Source organism: Panthera leo, chromosome B1 (genome assembly GCF_018350215.1).
Source record: "Panthera leo isolate Ple1 chromosome B1, P.leo_Ple1_pat1.1, whole genome shotgun sequence".
Lineage (NCBI taxonomy): Eukaryota > Metazoa > Chordata > Mammalia > Carnivora > Felidae > Panthera > Panthera leo.
This window is the reverse complement of record NC_056682.1, coordinates 134,506,567-134,527,180: the sequence shown is the minus strand read 5'-3', so window position 1 is coordinate 134,527,180 and position 20,614 is coordinate 134,506,567. Positions and strand designations below refer to the sequence as shown.

General features: G+C 36.9%; 1 protein-coding gene across 3 annotated transcripts in view; it reads left to right on the top strand.

Annotated features, from left to right (window-relative positions):
- The window catches only part of ARHGAP24 (Rho GTPase activating protein 24), a 512,696-nt gene that overhangs the window by 291,287 nt on the left and 200,795 nt on the right, over positions 1–20,614 (top strand). The window contains exon 2 of one of the 3 annotated variants that reach the window (XM_042935993.1): positions 4,919–5,006. The exons of 1 other annotated variant lie outside the window; for it this stretch is intronic. The gene's annotated coding sequence lies outside the window, so the exon portion shown is untranslated. Of the gene's footprint in view, positions 1–4,681; positions 5,007–20,614 lie in introns of those variants that run through there. One more of the 3 variants, XM_042935992.1, reaches the window with a different exon arrangement.

Here is a 20,614-nt window from a genome sequence, read left to right as displayed (position 1 = left end):
AGAATAATTATACAAACTTCATTACCTAGCACGGAACCTTGTCCATAGAACACAATCATTAAATATTTGTAGCTTTGATTCACTGACTAAATAAATGCCACCTAGGTACTTAGATTAATATGCAACGTGCACTGGAGGAAAAGGGCACTTTTTTCAACAATGATTTTAAATGATGTTGTTTGCTATCGAGCTGTAACAGTGTTCAGGCAAGAAATTTTTTTCTACCTTGGTGTTTTGGGAGGACAGCTGCAGTGTGTCTGGTAAAAGTCATTTTCTTCCAAAGAATCACCTCTCTTTGCCTGTCATCACACAGCCACCTTTCTGATGTGGCTGGACCCAAAGTTTGCTAAGCCACAGTGTGTGTCTGAGCCACAGGATCCAGAGAGGCTGACTCACTAGAACAGGTAATTAGGAAGCAGTAGGACATGAGACAGGAGAGGAAATCTAATTTACAGCTCGCTGGAGAGCTCTGAATCAGTGTGGAAGAGAAGTGAAATGGAAGATTAAATTATCTGTGAGCTCACTTCTCTAAAATTATTTAGTCTGTCCCTTTTTTTTTTTTTTTTTTTTTTTCATTTAGAAAACATATGCTGTGAATGCAAGGATTTAGCTTCTGCTTCTGAAGAGTTGGCAGCTGGGAGCAGTTTCTTGAAACCACCTGGAAAGGATAAAATTGGCTTTAGGATATCTGCTATTTCAATAAGGGCAACGATGACCAAGTTCAGGAAATGAAGGAGATGTCCGGAAGCTCTTAGGACCTTCTAGCAGCTCAAGGGTATAACTCTGGCCCTTGTGTTAACAAACTTCAAGGGCTTAGAGGCACCTTGTATTGATACAGCTTCCTAGAGCCCACCAGAGGGGCCCTTTCCTTATGTCCTGTGATGCCTACCTGCTGAGCCACAGGGAACTCACAGAGTTATGTCAATTGTAGAAGTAGATTAGTCTTTGCCTTCATGCTTATGGACATACGTTAGATTTTTGTTGACTGAAGAGTAGTAACCCAGGCAACAAATATAATTCATTCATTCAAGAAATATTGGTCAATACGTATTCTATAGTAGACACTGTTCTGAATACTGGGGATGATGTGGTTTTAAAAGCCTAAATATTATGTTTCTGATCTTATTTATAACTTCCAACATATTTCTGATCTTAGAAAGCTCATTCTAGAGGAGATACAGTAAATATATTTAAATGGTTGAAGAAATTAAAAAGAAAAAGAACCTGTGATAATTTCAGATAGTGGCAAGTGCTGTGAAGAAAAATTAAATAGAAAAATGGGGTAGAGAGTGTGTGGATGTAAGATGGGGAGGAGGGTAATTAACTAGAGTGGTCAGGAAATCTTTTTTCCGGGAAGGTAGCATTTGAGATGAGTCTTGAGTTCTGATAAACTGGTAGTCCTGTGAAGTTATGAGGAGAAAACATTCTAGACAGATGGAACAGCAGGTTAGGAAAACAGTAGGAAAGATAAACAGGAGTGAAATTATGTGAGACTTAGGAAGTCATCGTTAAGCATTTGAATTCACACCGTGGGCAATGGAAAACCATTGCAGGGATGAAGCAGGGGAATGATTGGAAACTATTAGAGGGCATGAAATGAGATAATGGGAAACCACTGGAAGGTGTGAAGCAGAGGAATTATGGAAACCATCAGATGGTATACCGGGGGGGGGGGGGGAGTAATTACCCTGGCTGCTGTGAGGAGAATGGATTTTGAGAGGAGAAGGGCAACAAAATGAGCATGAGCTTGAACTGAAGAAAGTTGATGCTGGAGATTTTTTATGTGCATGGTTCCCTGGGACTATTAAAAACATCCATGTACGATATCTCCTCCCAAGCATAGAACATTATAATCTAGTAGCTGTTCATGCAGTCACTTCCCTGCACTGCTACCACGAAAGAGGTCTCTGGGATTCCTTAGTAAAAGGCTTCCTCTAGTATTACTGTAAACCTGAAACTGAGAGATCAAGAGTTAGTGAATTCCAACTGCCTTGCCTGTGTTAATATAGTCTGCCCTGAGTTTCACCTCTGTCTTAAGTACTTCTTCCATCATTGAAATTCAACTCCACATATCCAGGCCCCATAACACAATAACTAGTCCCCACTAAACAATGCTAGGATTCTAAAGTCCAGAGCATGCCCAGAGTAGGGCAACCTGGAGTATGTCCAAGGGACCTAAATATAGAGGGACAATTTTTTTTTAAATGGTTTTATGTCACCATGTTATTTTAGATTGTGTCGAATTCACATATTGACAGCACATGCTTCCCTTCCAATGGGTAGAAACAAACCATGTCATGAATTACAAAGTCAGTTCGAGGACCAATTTCCTGTTGCTGGCACTGGTCACCCAAATTGCTAGTTCCCTCTTTGCTCAACCTATTTTGAGAGACTTTGGTTCTTACATTTAATACCTATAATCTATTGTCTGTGGCTCAGCCCACTTCTGTTCCAAACAACCTGCTTGTATGTGACTTCTCTTTACACCTTCCTTCCTGAGTGCAGTCAACAACCTTGAATCACCCTGACTCATTGCATCTAATTCTCTGTGTCTCCCCTCGCAGCCTCCCTCTCTTTTGGGGATTACTCAGATTTCCTTCCTTTCCTTCTAACAGACAAAGGGCAAAATGTTCAAATTAAAAGTCAAGTTTAAGAAGTAAAAGAAAATTAGGGAATTATTTTAATAAACCCAAGTAATATGTATTAGTGTCAGACTCTAATCATATTTGACATATTAGTGTTGTATATAAATGTAGATGTTAATGTCTTTGGGATTTACATTTGCACAGAGCTCTGCTAGACCAAATTAACTGAGAATGGAAGGAAAATAGGATACTGCCATTGTGTCAAAAAGTACAAAGTATGGTTTACCAGATTACCTTCCCAACGTTTATGTGTTTTGAATCAGTTGCTTACTTATCATGGTTGGAAAATTGATACAGTACCTATTAATTACTCAACATTTTGGAAAATATGTTTCAAAAACCAAACTGTATTTTTAAAAATATCCTTTTCTAATTCTTTAGTCACAATTACACTGTTTTCTTCTAAAGACCAGGGCAAGAGTAGGTACAATATCATTTTAAAAGTAGATGGGAAATATCAAAACCAAAGTGAATTTCTGAACTAAAGAACAATGCATCTCAATTTGAAAATGGATTTTGAATGGTCTGAGCATTTGCTAATTGTGTCTTTAAATTGTAGCATGTAATGTAGATTTGCTTTTAGCATTTTAAGGAGTCAGATCAAATACAAAGATTAATAGTAACCAGAGCAATTTCAATCTGGGTCATTTCATATTTTGACTTATCTGACCCTAAGACGGATGCTGTTGAGAGTGGGCAACTCAATGGAGAGAATGTAAATAAACTTTGGGCACATGCTTATGATGTGAGAATGGATGAAAAGGTTGTTACAGAAAATTGGCCTTACTTCGTAACTAAACTCTTTCATTTTTTTTTTTTTTTTTTTGACAATTAGGCACTTATCTAAAAAAGTTATTGCTTGTTGGGGCGCCTGGATGGCTCAGTTGGTTAAGCATCCGACTTCAGCTCAGGTCATGATCTCACGGTTTGTGGATTGGAGTGCCACAGAGGGCTCTGTGCTGACAGCTCAGAGCCTAGAGTCTGCTTCAGATTCCATGTCTCTCTCTCTCTCTTGGCCCCTCCCCTGCTTGCACTCTGTGTCTCCCTCTCTCAAAAATAAATAAACATTTTTTTAAAGTTATTTCTTTCAGTTACTATATTCTTTAAGAGAAGGATGAGGTAGGTTTATAAATGTTCAATTAGTATTTGTTAAATAAGTGAATGAATGAATGAATTAATACATTTTAGAAGGAAAAATTTTTAAAAATTATGATAATAAGAATATCATTCTTCAATTAGAGAAAAATAATTTCTTTATATATAAGAAAGGAATGTTACTTGAAACACACCAAATAAAAATTATTATGCTGCTTCTCTTTTATTTAACAAAATATATAACCAGTAATAACAAGAATAAACTTGTATGTATGGTAAAAAAAAAAATGTTGACAAGTTGGAAATAGGATCTGTGGTAATAGTAATGTGTTTCTAGTTCAATATCACTGATACTGGATAGAAATATTAAAGAGTAACACCTGTCACAGCACCAGCCTTTACAGTCCTCTATAAGGACTAAGGGATGTTAATATCCCTTGAAAACTGGCAATTCCTGAAACATAAAAATATTATTTAAAAAATCAACAAAGGATAAGATTATTTTCTAAGTATAGAAAGAAACTGGGCATTGAGGAGAAACTTTCAGTATTAAGGATTTTAAAGTGGAGTAAAATGTTTTCTCTGAGAACAGATGGTTGTCACATTGTAATTGTGTTATTGTTCCCTGCCAACTCATGTGGGTATTATCCAAGGATACACAGGAAAAAGGTAAACCATTTCCCTTCAGGTACACTAGAGTAGTAGAAAGAGCATTGAATTGGGGTTAGGAAACCTGGTAACTATTCTTAGCTGTGGCATTAGTTAGCTACGTGAATGACCTGATAGAAATCATATTTTCTCTGGGTATCAGTTTCCTCATCTATAAAATGAGGGCATTGGGCTAAATTATATTTAAGATCCTTGTGTGCTTTCTATGGTTCTTAATTCTCCTTTTTTTTTTTTTTTTTGTCTTTTTCCAAATGCTCAACTACTACATTATTTAAGGTATATTTCCCGGTCTTTTTTTTTTTTTTTTTCCTCCCCTCTCTTTCTTCAATATATGGGATAGGAGGACACTGACTAAGTCTGATGGGCGGGAGGAGGAAGAAAATCAGCTACAGGAAAGGTTTATATCCCCCTCTACAAGAAAACTTAAATATAGCTACTACAGCTTTGAAAGGAATGGTTTATGTCCAAACAGCATTTTCCAGACAAGCTCTGTACTTTTTTGCCAACAGAATTAACTTTAAACTGAACGCAGTAGACAGTTAAACAAGAGTCGGCACTGGAAACAGCTGTGAGTAGACAAGACCAGTTACTTATAAGGTACTGTTTTTTACTCATTGAAATCTCCTTCAGGGTTTATTTGTTTCGGGCACAAGTATTGTGTGGTCATTTGACTTTTCCCCCCACCTCGCCTCTATTCTGAGAGAAAACACACACTTTAAAATACTTTAGTTTCTTGGCTGTATTGTTTTGTGGCTGTTGATATTTGAAGCTACTAGGATTTGGTTTTGTTTTGTTTTCAGGAACCTAATGATTGTTGTTGTTATTTTATTTTGAAGCTTAGTTTAGCTTTGTCCTTTGTTGCATCTTGTCATGGGTGGTTTTATGTTTTGTTATTCATGTCAGATTAAAAAAAAAAAAAGATACGCTTTCAGATTACGGAATGTACAGAATGCTCTTGATTGAAGGGGAGGGACAGGTTAATTCATCTTCGACTTCAAGTATAGAAACAGCATAGAGCCAAGTCAGAGCAGCTCCAGGCACTTGAACTGACTTGGTTAAGGCTCACTGACCTCATTACAGCTTGGTGGATCTGACCTGCGAAACACACAATTTTGAATTAGGGTTTTACCTTTAACCTACTTGTATATTTGGGGGGCCTGGGTGGCTCAGTCCGTTGAGCTTCCGGCTTTGGCTCAGGTCATGATCTCATGATTCGTGGGTTCGAGCCCCACCACAGGCTCTATGCTGACAGCTCAGACCTGGACTCTGCTTCAGATTCTGTGTCTCCCTCGCTCTCTGCCCCTCCCCCCTTGAGCTCTGTGTCTCCCTCTCAAAAATAAATAAACATTAAAAAAAATTACTTCTATGTTTAATTGTTCATTTTAACCCTTCCTTCCCTTCACTTCCATTTATTTTTAAAAATTCTGGCAAGGCTTCTTTTTTTTTTTTTTTTTAATGAGGTTTATCTTTGTTAAGTTCATCCATCTTAAAGTGACAATATTTCCAGTATCTCAAATCACTGAGCTATGGAGGCTCTCAGAGCAGAAGGGGAAGAGCCCAAAGTGGCCATGGAGTAGACAGAAAGGAACCACTGTCATCTGAAATGTCACTCTTTCTCCGGAGACCTGGCTAGTTAATATATAATATTTGCTGCTGGCCAATAAACAAGTCATGAGACAATTAAGGAGTTCTACATTTGTCAACTTTCCAAAAAGTAAAGCTTGCAAGTTTGCCACTGAAAACTGCAGAGGTTTTAGAAAGAATTTAGCCATTTTTGGATAGTTAACTTTCTGAGGTCCAGTATATATTTTGATATCTCTCTGGAGGGAACTAAATTCAATTTAACGTTTTCTGAATTGCCCAACCTTTTCATCATGGATACACATTGTAGAATTTTTCTAAATGTAATGATGCATTGGGGGCCTATTCTGTGGTATGCACGGCTTTTACTCCTTTTGTCAAAAGGTCACATAATCACTATGCTTTATTTTAATTGTGTTATTTTTATAGGACATTTTTTCCTCCTGTGACCAGCATCCATATGGAAATGTGACTTCTTATGGGTGTGGACAGTTTGCATTCTTCTAACAACTCCCTGCAACCTTATCCACATCTTTATAATTATTATTTCTTTTGTGCTATGCATAAGAAAACCAGAAAAAAAAAGTTTATAAAAAAATCATGGAAGGAATGAGAAGCAAGAACTTTATCCGAGGGCTCAAGAGATTCTCTTAGGAGGAAAGTGCACAGACCAAAGCGCATAGACACGGTGACATCTATTTTAGGTGCTCAGGAGACTTTTGGTTTGAGTCCAAGTCCTTAGTTGTGTTCTGTAGTAGAAGTTGCCATGGAAGTGTCTCTGGGATAAGTAAGGCGTTACTGCATCAGATACAGAAAGTGTTGTCTGTTCTCCTCTTTATAAAGTTACTGGAGGTATGTGTCAAGGAATCAGTGACTAACCAAATCTCATGGGGCAGACTTAATATCAATCAAATACTAAGTATTTTATTTTAGTTCCATTTACACATTTGCTATTCATACGCATGTGTGGCTGGGAAATAGCATAATAATTCTTTGTAGGAAAGAGGGAAAAGGAAAAATATTTCTCATCTAGTCTATGCAGTTCTGTGTCATTATGCTTTAAGGAAAAAATACATCTTTTGCAACTGTTTCGATAATGCCTTGATTTCTTTAACCATATCCTTACTTAGTTACAACTTCTTTTAAGTTGAAAATATGATAAAGCATTGAATTTAGTAGCAGAATATACCATTTCCTGTCTTTCAATATTTTTTTTTATGTTGTGCGTTGCAATGCAAAATCAATCACTGGTTTCTCAGTGATCTTGATAATTAATCCCACTCTACCCATGACAAAAATTAAACTGGGCATATTAGAGAGATACATGAAGCTATAAACTGAATCCAGAGCAATTCTAAATTCCAACTTTAATTAGAGTCCATTGCTAATGGCTTGACTATATAGCTTATTTAGAATTATGTGTGAGGCCTTTTGTGTTAGAGGCCTTTTTTGCTCAAGCTCTTTTTTTCTTTTTTTTTAAATGAATATGTATATTTTTAATGTTTGTTTTTGAGAGAGAGCATGAACAGTGGAGGGGCAGAGAGGGGGGGGGACAGAGGATCCAAAGTAGGCTCCACACAGACAGCAGTGAGCCCAATGAGGGGCTTGAACCCACAAACAGTGAGATCATGACCTGAGCCAAAGTCAGAGGCTCAACCGACTGAGACACCCAGGTGCCCCTTTGCTTAAATTCTTTTTAAAATACAAGTTTCATATAGTCAGTGTAAAAATTGTTACTGGGTATTAAAGTATTTTGTGCTGTATATGACAGACTCTTTCTGTTTGAAACAATGAATTAAGGGACTGCCTTTTGTCTACAACAGTGAATTTAGGGTCCACATAAATTTAGAATCATTGCCTAAAAGCTAGAGATTTTGCTTTTTTTTTTTTTTTGCTTCTTCATTCCTTCAGTTAAATGGCATGGGTTATGTTTCTTTTAATATTTATTTATTCATTGTGGGGGGCAGGGAGGAGGTGGAGGTGTGGAAAGAGAGAAGGGAGAGAATCCCAAGCAGGCTCTGAGCTGTCAGCACAGAGCAATGGTATGGGTTCTTGTGAAATAAAATGTTATTCCAATTGAAACATAACTCTTTAAAGTTGAAAATATGCTATTTGACATCGATACAATGAAGATTTTAGTTTTTACTTGATTAAGGCTTCCAGCCTACTCAAAATTTAATTTTCACATGCTCACCTAATTAGGAAACCAGCTGTATGAAGGGATATGTATTTTATAGTGAGAACTGTACTGTCACAACTTAAAACTACTGAAAACTCAGCACCTTTTTGAGTGTACACTTATGAAGACTTCCATCTAAAAAGTGCTGTTTAAAACTAGAAAAAGAAGAAGTCCCTGAAGTAAGTCAACACCTGTTCATGTTCACCGATGATGTTTTAGAAGGGTCTCTCTTGACACAGCCTTGTGAGACTGCTCCAGAAGCCTCAGAACACAGACCCTCCTAAACTAGAATTCGGTGAGTGAGTGCATGTGCTGCAAGGAGGTGTCAGGTCCAATGCTGTATGTGGTGGACAGGGGACAGAAGCTATCAGTAATTCCTTAGTTGTTGGAGAGAGAAAGAGATGACTGCTCCCTTCTCATAAAAATCAAAATTTGGCTCATTTTCAATTTTAATCCCTCAGAAAAGTTGCTCAAACTGACCCAGGTATGTTCTTATACATTGGCCTTTGCTTCGTGTACTAAGTTGGTACTTCTGGACAATTTAGGAAGTGATGTGGTCAAAGACCAAGATTCTTTTCATTCACTTTAATCACGCAATAAATGTTTGTTGAATGAATATAAATTCCAATTCCTAAATTGAAAGGGCCTGAACAAAAAATAATACTAAAACCATCATGTTTTACTTCATTTCTTTTTAAAAAAATTTTTAATGTTTATTTATTTTTGAGAGAGGGAGAGAGACAGTGTGAGTGGGAGAGAGGCAGAGAGTGAGAGAGACACAGAATCTGAAGCAGGCTCCAGGCTCTGAGCTGTCAGCACAGAGCCCGACACAGGGCTTGAATTCACAGACTGTGAGATCATGACCTGAGCTGAATTCCGACACCCAACCTAATGAGCCACCCGGGAGCCCCATGTTTTACTTCATGTTTTATTATTGGAGTATTTGTTATTCAGTTTATTATTTGGTTATACTAAAACATAAAAACTTCTTTAAGTGATGCCATTAATAAATTATGAAATTGCTATTAGCAAACAGCAATTTAGAACTCTGAATTGCTATAAAGAAAAGCATCAGATGCCTATAGTCGATAATAATTTAAAAAGCAAACTTGGGGATGCCTGGGTGGCTCAATCTGTTGAGCCCCTGTCTCTTAATTTTAGCTCAGGTCATGATCTTACAGTTCATGGAATCAAGCTCCATTCCCTGCTCTTAGCATGGAGTCTGGTTGAGATTCTCTCTCTCCCTCTCTCTCTCTCTCTCCCTGTCTCAAAAATAAATGCATGAAATCTAACAAAAAAAAAAAAAAGCAGTTTGAAGACATGAAAATATCAGCCCTTTTCCTCTATCCTTTGTTTATTTGACTGAAAGTATTGTGGAATTTATAGTACACTTGCTACAAGCAGAGGCTGCTATTATTTATTTTATTAACATTATTTGATTTATTATTATTATTGGGAAACACAGCAGGATATTAGAAGAAAAAATAAATGTGGACTGAGTCTAAGACAGTTTTTCAGGCCAAATGTTATTTTGGTGACCTTAAAATTTTAAAAATTAATTTTTAAAGATTATGTAAGTTATAGAGCTCTCGGTAAACAGGGGTATGTTTCCAAATTAAAAAAAATAATAATAGTATTTCAAGGGAGCAATTTTCATTTTGATTTACCTTCTCTCTCCAACCTGCTTGCTTCTGAATGCATTTAATTCCAAAGGTATGTTCTGTGGCCTTTCTCCGTGGCACGGTGCGAGTCCAGAAGGAAGACAGCATCTATGTGTTCTCCATCTCCATGCCTGAAGATGTTATAAGTAGATCTGAATACAATGGAAAGGAAAACAACTTTCCTGCAAACCCGGGGTATAAAATGCCCCCCATAAATCACAAGAAAGTTAACAATTATAATGATTATGAAGACAGTGACAATATAAAAGGAGAACTAAATTATTATCACCAATTCCACTCTCTAGGGGATTCATTGCTATTAGGTTTCTTTCTGTATCTGTGCACGTACAATATAGTGTCAATGTTTTGTTTTGTTTTACTTTTACAAAATTGCTTGATACTGCAAATTTGGATTCCACCTTTTTTCATTTAACATTTTATTGGCAACTCTTTTCTATATTAGAATACTTTGGGAAAAAAATAATATACAGCTGCATAATATTCTATTCTATTCTATGGCAATATCAAAAGTAACAGAATACGTCCCCCACTGTCGGGGGCCTACATTGTTTCAGTGTGTTCTGTCATGCATAAAATAAGGATAAGGATTCAGTTACATGTGATATTTTTTGCTCATTGGATTAATTTAGAATTGTAATGGCTTAGAAATTTGCAAGTCTAAATCCCTTTTTTTTGCAGCATAGGGGAACTAAGTCCAGAAAAATTATTCATCTAGAACCAAGGCTTCCAACTTTTAGTTTAACTTCTATATTCATCCAGAAGTAATGACTGGATGATAAATTTAATCTGGGGCAAGAGGTAGAAGCATAATTTCCTTCTGTCTGAGTAAGAGGTCAGCCATGTACCCTATTCTCTGAAAATCCCCAGGGAACAGAAGGGTTCTCATACTAAAGAAAGAACTCAAGATTCCATGCCAGAAGTCTTTATTACACAAGGGGTGATAAACATATAATAGCTATGGGAACATTTTTAAATAGCTGTCACTTTGTTAATGAGTATTTGCTAAAGCATTTCCTGGGCCACTAGTGTTTATAGAACTTTTAAACAAAATATTTATAAAGATGAAACTGGAATTTGCTTCATAAATTATGTCCTTTTACTTGCACCTTTGTTTTTTCTCAGTGCACAACCAATGTTCAGGCCTCTGCTACACTAAACAAACAAACAAACAAACACTCTACTTTCTCAACCAAACTCTCTCTTCCTGATGCCAAGAAAAATTTGTTTTTTTTTTTCTTCTGTTTTTGCTTTTGCTTTCCGACCTCCCTCTGACTATAAAACTCTTTGAAGTTTGGCATTTATTTCTACCACAATACTCAGATTACCTCTCAGAGGTTGCTAATGATGGCTAAATTAACTGCTAAATCCAGAGCTTTTCATCCATTGCTCACCTCTGCTTTTTCTGCCATTGATAATGTTTACTGCCATGCTCTTCTTGAAATATTTCTATCTTTTAATGTTAGGGATCTTGTACTAGCCTATGTTTGCACCCTTCTTTCTTCACTTTCTTTAGAGGGCTCCTGTCTTTTTTCCTGCCTTCTTCCTCTGGGTGTCTATGTTTGTTTGATTTACCACCACTGTATACTTTCTTCCTCATCCAGTCCCATGGCTTTGACTTAAAGCCCAATCTAGAGATCTGGTCAGCAAGACCTCTTGTAACCCACAGTTAGTACAAGTTATAAATACAAGTTTCCTTTCTCTTTATGCACAACACTCGAATTAGGATTTTCTCCTTGGCAGGGAAGTGGGCTACGCTTCGGTCCCAGCTTGACTGCACAACCTTCTGTGGTTGCCCTGCTCGTCAGAGCTCCCCATACAAGGCTGTTTCAGGTATTCTAGTACTGCAAAATCCATATCATTCCCTTACTCCAACCAGCCCTTCATCCTTTATCTCCTTCCTCACTTCCTATGCAACCAAGTGACAGTTAACATAGAATTTTAAAAACTACATTCTTTGCATTCTTTTTCATTCCCCTGACCACTGCCTTGCTTAGAATTGAATTATCTCTTCTTAACCCACTGTCTCCTTACTGGTCTCCCTCTCTCCAATGCATTGCCACTCCAGAGATCTACAATTTAAATATATATATATACATATATATATAATATATATATATATATATATATTATATATATATGTATATATAGTATACATATAGTATATATAATATATACATATATTATATATGCCATATACAGTATAGAATATATAGAATATATACAGTATATATAGTATATACTACCTATAATATATAGTATATATAGTAAATAGTATATATAGTATACTATATACTACAGTATATACTATATACTATACTATACTATATACTATAGTATATACTATATATACTATATATACTATATATACTATACTATATACTATACTATATACTATACTATATACTATATACTATACTATACTATATATTATATACTATAGTATATACTATATACTATAGTATATACTATACTAGTATAGTATATATATATGTATATATAGTATACATATAGTATATATAATATATACATATATTATATATGCCATATACAGTATAGAATATATAGAATATACTATAGTGTATACTATATATAATATATAGTATACATAGTAAATAGTATATATAGTATAGCATATACTATATATTACATAATATATATATTATATATAGTATATATAGCATATTTCCCCCCAAATTTTCAGTGAATCCTTAATAGATAGTTAAAAGCAGGAACTGTGGAATTTATTTACAGGACCTGAGGCTCAGTTCTGGCACATTTTACATGTATCATCCTATGCAAACTACTTACCATTTCTAAGCCTCCATTTTCTCACATAAAATAAGCATAATAAGTGTACCAATAATAGGTAATGTGTATCAAACCCCTATATGCAAGGGCTATAGTGCTCTGTGCATGCCCCATGCATTCCTTCATCTAGTAGCCAATAGAGTACATTTTATAGGATTTATACTAAACATTCTTTAAAAATGCAATCCAGTGAAAGAGACTGGTTTATTCTTAATGAGTTCAATTTTTTTTTCAAGAAATCTACTCTAAAGCTAAACCCAGACCTTAGCCCAATTGCAAATGATGTAAAACAAAAGTTAAGTGGGTGTTTTATTTTATTTTGAGACAATGGCATCTTCTGGCTCATTCTTTTCTTTTAAGAGGAGCAATCAAAGGAAAAGAAATTGTCTTTTTTCTTTTTCTTCTTTTTTTTTTTATATAACTACAAACTATATGCCACAAATGAACATTTTTCTTTATTCAATGTTTCTGTGTGACTTTCTTTGTTTACCCTTTATGACTCAAACTTATAGTCACAAAACAAGTGGAGGAGCCGGGAATCTATCCCAGATTTTTGACAACAGGCTCTCTGCCTCATTTTTAGACTGCTTCTCTTTCTGTGAATTTAATAATCCATGCAATGACATAGTCAAATTTAAGTGAAAATACTCCAGAGTAATGACTAAGAGGTTTCAGACGCATTCCAGGAATATTATTTCGCTATAATTTTATCCTAGAGTAATGGATTGATTTTGTTTTTCCAAATCGACACATGGCCTCTACTTTGGGTAGATATCCTGACCATTTGCCCTTGTATGCAGTACCAATTTTTTGAAAGCTATTGCTAGTGTCTTCTCTAGCCCTTTCCCCCCAGAGACTAGGTTGTTTCTCAGACGACTTTGGCTCATTTTTAGCATCAAAGCTTCTGTGGTTTATTTCATTTCCTTAATCTACTCATTAATTACTTATGAATGGAAGTTGCCTAAGTCATATAGTATGGAAGTTGGATGGGGTCTTGGATCTTGTAATTAAGCCCTCATACATTTCACCTAACCAAAGCAGGCCAAACTAGGTGAAGAGCCTTATCCATGATCATAGGGCAAGTCTAGAGGGTGTTTCTTCTCTCTAAGAGTGTGCACCTTGTTATACTGGCAGCTTCTTGGAATATTAAATAGTCTCAAAATCACAATGGAAATAAATCCGAGTCTTCTCTTTCCTTCTCCCTTCATTTCCCAGTGTCAGCAGGAATAGCTGGATTCCAGTGTGGAAAGCAGAGATCCACCCTCTTTTTCATTCATAGGAGCTGCTTTTTGGTGGAGAAAGCCTTCCAAATGCTGTTTACTTGATTTTAAACTTCCTCAGCTCTTGAAATGGGAATTACTGACAGCCTTCACGGATGAAATAATTAAATATTTATGAATCCTCCCAGAAGTGCAACCCCCAGTGCACCAGTTTTCTCTGAAGTAAAGTAAATCTCTGTGTTGGAGATATATTGATACATTTCAGAAAAATATCAGTATTATGTTGTGGCAGTTATATAATATGTAATGTTCTTAAGAACACACACACACACACACACACACACACACACACACAGACACACGCATGCACAGAGTGGGGAAATGGCTTGCGATAACTACATTTTTAAGAATGAATGTTTTCCTGGGGCTCCTGGGTGTCTCAGTCATTTAAGCATCCAACTTCATGATCTTGCAGTTTGTGAATTGGAGCTCCACCTAGGGCTCTGTGCTGATAGCTCAGAGCCTGGAATCTGCTTCAGATTCTGTGCCTACCTCTCTCTATGCCTCTCCCCCACTCATGCTCTGTCTCTCTCTCTCAAAAATAAATGAACATTAAAAAAATTTTTAAAGAGTGAATGAATGTTTTCCTCCCTCCATGCAGATTTGTCACCATATCTGCCACTTTTTCATATAAATACCTGACCTCAGCCTTTTTCTGTTCTCCCCTTTGTATTATTTGCCACTCATGGTGGCCTTTCAGCCCAAAGTGTTCCTCAGCCTTGCCTTTCTCGAGATTATGACCTCTTCTGAGATGCCTTCCCTGACTCCATCCCTACCCTTACCTCCCAACATTGACTTCTATGGCTTTCACCACTTTGCATTTTAATTTTGTACTTACTGGTCCACTTTCCTAGCTGAGCTGCACTGTAAGCTCCTGGAGGGCAGGGACTTTATCTTACAGATTTGTATGACTGGCACTTAATGCATTGCCTGACACCAGATGACAAATTTAGGGGCCTGATATGGCTCTAGTCTTGTTGTTACAAAGGGACATACATCCTGTGTGAGGTACTCTCACACAAAGATATGTTAAAGGATTAGGCAGCCTGTTATGACACCAGACATCTGTTTAGTTGAATGGAAAGTATAAGGACACAGGCAACGGCAATGAACTTCTTTCTTTTCCCCTCTGGGTAAAATATTCCAGGTTTTTGCTCTACATAGATCTTATTTCATATTTGCTCAGATTTCGTAATAAAGCAGGTGGTCATTCAGGTGTTTATTTTTTTAACCACCTTCACTCATTTCACCATTCAGGTGGTTTATTAAATTCTGTGTATCTTACTTTTTCACCATTTGTCAGAGTTTCAGCAGTCCCTTTATGTGATGGAGGCTTAGGCTGAGTGCTGAAATTCAAGAAATATTTTGATATTCACTCATGGTCTGTTCCCTTACATTTTTTTTTCAAATTTCATTCATTATATGACAAACATTGCTTCACAGAAAGGATAATTTAGGGGAAAAGAGTGCTTTGGAGATTTTTGTTTGCAGCAATATTTGAGTTTCAAAAAGTTAGCTCCATAAATCCTCAGGATCCAAACCTTAAACGATAATAACAACAACAACAAGAAGAACAGCAAAATAAAACTGATCTCTTTATCCCATCCCTAAAAACAGATATTGGTTCTCATGGCAAGAAGCCAAAGAGAAGAATCAGAGGGAAGCAAAGGGACTTTACCCGCTTAAAGGATGGTGGGATTCTAGAGTAGGGGCTCCATGTTTTGCCACACTCTGCCCCACTGCCTGAACTAGGTGCCTGGAAGACAGAACTGGAAACCTGGACCAGTTTGGACTGGATTGGACAGACTGGACAGTTTGGACAGACTGGAAACCTGGGGGAATCTAAGAGCAGAGGAATCCGTGAATCACTTCCTATATGTAGGACCTGGAGGCTACAAAACTCAAATCATCTTTTAGTGCTGTTCTACATCGTACCAGGATATTCAAAATGGGTATGTAGGCAGGCATGTCCAAAACAGCACCCCCCACCCCAGCTCATGCCATGTCCTCAGTGCAGCCAAGAGAAGAGGAGAAGAGGCAGTGAGAGTCAAACTTGGAAGAGCCAGGGGATAGGGCAAGGAAGACAGTCCCAGGGTTTGTAGACTGAAGGCCAGGAACAAACCAGGAAAAAAAAAGCATCTTGGAGATGCCTGTGGTGCAAAGGATGATGATAACAGAGCAGATTCCCACTCTCCTCTATCCAAGACATAGAATCCTAGAAGTACCCAACATCAGATGGCTCCCAGGAAAGTGGCAGCCCTGGATTAACTAAGGTTACATTTCAGCCACCTGACAGTATAAAAGGATAAGGAAGTTAGATTTTATACACTTGATTTTGTAGACCAACATCTATTCCTTCCTTCTACATAAATCGTTGTTTAACTTAAACCAATTGTTTTTAGCTGCCTATTTTACTGTAGAAAATGCTAGTATAGAAATAATGGTTAAAAGTCTTATCAAAAGTCTAAACTCTACTTATTTTTCTTCAAAGTTGGAGGAACATCAAGGCTAGAGAGACAAAGTGTAGGATTTACCCTGTTTAGGTCTTGAGCATTGAGGTGAGAGGATTAGGGATGAAAAGAATAATCTTATAGGAGAATCTCTACTCTAGACAGCTTAATAGAGCTTCATATGTTAGTCTGTATTTCATCCAAATTCTGATCTCTAAGGACCAGAAACATCTGTTATGTTTCTATTCCTTACCAATGTTATCTGAAGTGACATAGAGAAAATATTGAAATGTTGGTAAATTGCTCGGAAGGATTGTTGCCAGCCTAAAAGTGCCTTATAAAGTGAGCCCATACTGTAATGAGTGATCTTTACCCAAGTTCTTAAAGCACAGCTAAGCTGCCCAACAAGTAACATCTGGTCCAAGTCTATGGGCTCCATAGAGATCACGGACAGAAAGGGAAAAAAAAAGTCACTTACTGGCTTTCTGAGGGAATTGCAGTTTACTCAGAGTAAAGGCTAAATTTGGACTCACCAAGAACTTCCCTATGAAGATCGAAGTCCTGAGAAGTTCTTAACGCAACTTACTGATGTGAGAATTTTCCAAAGTATGGCCTGTTTAGGTTTTCACTGGTCCTCTGGGACATCTATGGAATTTCTTGGCCACAACTTGGCAACTGTCTGTGTATGGCCGTTTCCTATTACCCAGTGTGTAGACAGAGAGGGGATGGTATGCAGAAGTAGACTTGTATACAGGGTGGGGCAAGAGATTGTTACTCCCTGCAAATGTGAATGCAGGCTCTTAACAAAAATCTTTTCTGAGAGGCCAGGCATGGCATCCCACAGGCTTAACAACATTGGGGTATAATCTGGGAAAGCAGTCAGCATCAAGAGTACCATGGTGTGGCAAATGCGATCCAGACAGACAGATAAATGTCAGGCAATCAAAGATTGTATACTAAACAGGTCAAGCAGGCTTTTGTTTTCAGAGAAATTAGTCAGCAGATTGGCTGCAGTTCAGGGTGGGATCTTTCTTAAGAGTGAAATGGAAAACAAAATGTAGGCTCATTGAGCAACTGGGTATTAGACACTAGATAGGAACTAAGACACCAAAGAAGCAAAAATTCAGGTTACAGTAGGAGCACCCAAAATCTAATCCTAGAGAGTGTGGGGAAAGGCTGAGCTAGCACGGAGAGTCAAATAGTAGTAGAGAGAAGCAAATTACAAGTATTGGTAATCAGGGAAAGCCAGGTGTTCTGCAGGACTGTGCCCAGTCTGGACCTCTGATATGCACGGTAGACTACCTATGGAAAGGTCTTAGGGGTGGGGAAGTTAGTGCCAGCCATTTTAGTTCATTCCCTATAGAGACTGTTATTGGGGATTATGATTGCACCTCCCGGAGATGCAATGTTGAGGATTCTTCAAAATCATCTTGAGAAGTCCTATTAAACCATCAGTATGATATTTTCTCTTCTAAAGATCACTAGATTTGTACATCTCCTTGCTTTATGATATAATTTAGAATGTCTCATTGCCTGTTTTCCAACCCCCTGATTTTAAATATTCTTTTCTTCTTTCTCTCGATAAATCTGTGGGTATTAGATATTTTTAGCAGATACAAAAATCACCTGAAGAACTTGAAATGCAGATTTGTGGGCCTGTGCCACAGTGTCTGATTCAGGGAACCTGGTATGGGGCCCCAGGATATTTTAACAAAAACTCCAGGTGATTATGATGCAGGTTATCCATGGACCACACTTCAAGAAGTCCTACTTTAAGTCACCTAAATGCCTTGGAAAATCAGACAATTCATTGGCCATATTACATCTCTTAAGACCTCCTCTTGCTTTCCAGGTAGCAGTACAAATTATCCTTTATCATACCACATTGTTTTGGGGTTGTGAAAATGGTCCTTATAATGATATCCTGGGCCAAAACATTGAGAGTTTTAGAGTACAGTTCCAAACTCAATATAGATTTTGTTTGGGCTCTCTTTAATTTTATTGTATCATTCTTTAAAGGGCAATTTATTTTTATTGAAATTTAGATCTATTCTGGGATATGAAAATAGCTCCAATTTATACCTGAAATATAAGATTACATCTCTTTACTCTTCCCAGAGTGAATGATCTCTTTCTAGTTTATTAGAGAACCATTTATTCAACTGCAAGCATAAAGATAGCTGCAGACTCTTGGTAGAAATTAAAGAGGAGTATTTGGGATATTTACAGTGTCTGTTTTAGAATTGGAAGCTGGGCAACAAGCAGTCATCACATATGGGAAAGATTTATGTTGCCTGAGTGGGATCAAGTTTGATGTAGCATAAATGGTATTTTCAAGAGTTCCAGTTCCCTAGATTTTCCATGGCCACAGTATATGCTCTTGTCTCTACTGAGAAATATGCTGGGCTAGGGGAATAATGATTAAATATTCTTCCAGGCACTCTAGTCAGAGCCTTTTGTTTTCAGCCAAGTTTAGTGTGACTGTTTCACATATGATTTTGCTCTTCATGAACTGGTTTGGAAAAAATGAAAGCCTAGTCTAAAAATAAATACCTCAAGCATTTAACCACTAATCAGTAAACATTTGTTATTGCTAAGGTCTATAAGAACCAAATAGTAGGCCTAGTGCTGCATATTAAGTCGAATGCTAGTCACAATTCTGTTGCGTGCTTGCCCTTTTTAACCCAACAAAGAAATAAAGAATCACAGAAATGAAGGAGCTCTCTGAAACAGTGTATACAGCAAATTGACTTAAAAAAAGTAAAGCAAGTAGAATTAGAACTAAATGTCCATATTTTGGGAATCTATGTAGTCTTCTTACAATGTTTTTGGTAGTGGCCTTATTTTCAGCTTTATACATTCTGCTTCCATAGCATTCATAGGTAGAATATTAAGGCATATTTGAGGGGAAAGATAGGAGGCAGTAATGCAAAATATTGCTCTTTCCCAAAAGTAGCTAGGATTTGATAGATGACCCCAGAAAAGAAATTATAGGTGTTAAAATACTGAGTCATGAATTGTGTTTACCAAATATTTTCATCTGTCACTTTCCAGTCACTAATGGAATTATACTTCTCCCTTCTTTTGAAGTTAGGCATGGCCATGTAACTTGCTTTGGCCAATGAAAAGTGAACAGAAGTGATGTATCTCGTTTCCAGGTAGAAGTTACAGGTGCCACTGTCCAGATGATTATGTGCCCTTCCTACTGCTCTGGGATAGTGGAAGCACGTAGCAGGGTCCTTAAATGAGCAGAAGCCCCTGCTGACCCACAGTGGGAGAGGCGGTAAGAAAAAAAAAACCTGTGTTATAGAATTAGTTGTTAGTGCAAGCAACATTTAGCCTATCCTGACTAGTACAAGTATAGACATGGAGGCACAAAACACCTTAAATATTTTGACAGAAAATGGGGATTTACCAAGATAGAAGCTGTCAATAATGTATGATTGTGCATTATATCATTTAAGGGAGCTCAGCTCCAGGCTGATGGAAAGAACTGTGTTCAATTGTGGAGTCAAGTCTGAGTTCTAAGGAACTAAAATATATATTAAAATATATTTATGTTCATTGCTATATATAACAGCAATATATAACAAAACTGTCAATGATGACATTTAAACATTGAAAATGGGAGTGAAGAGGATAGAGATTCTACTTTTCCTTTTAATAATTCAAAATTTTTTAATCAAATGATACTGAAGAAATTTTATATTTAAAAATATAAATATGGGAAAATTTAATACCATACTCCAATAAAAATCTAAAATTTTAACAATTTTTAGATAAAGCATGGTGATCAGGATTAAGAGAATTCAGGGGGCTTTGGGTGGTTCAGTCAGTTAAGTATCCAACTTCGGCTCAGGTCATGATCTCACGGTTTGTGAGTTTGAGCCCCACATCAGGCTCCATGCTGATGGTACAGAGCCTGCTTTGTATTCTCTCTCTCTGTCCCCTCCCCCACTGTCTCTATCTCTGAAAATACATAAATAAACTTTAAGAAAAGACTATATCTGACTACATTGAAAGATAAGCCTTTAAAAACAAAACAACAACAAAAAAAAAAGAAGAGAGAATTTCAGAATATGTTGGTTCTGAAGAGCCTCCTAAAATCTTGGACTTGGAAGGAACATAGAGTATCATTTTTTACCTATATAAAAGCCAAGGCACACATGGTCTGCTCATAGCATAGATTGCTTTAAGGAAACATTGCCCACTAACTGTTTTTTAT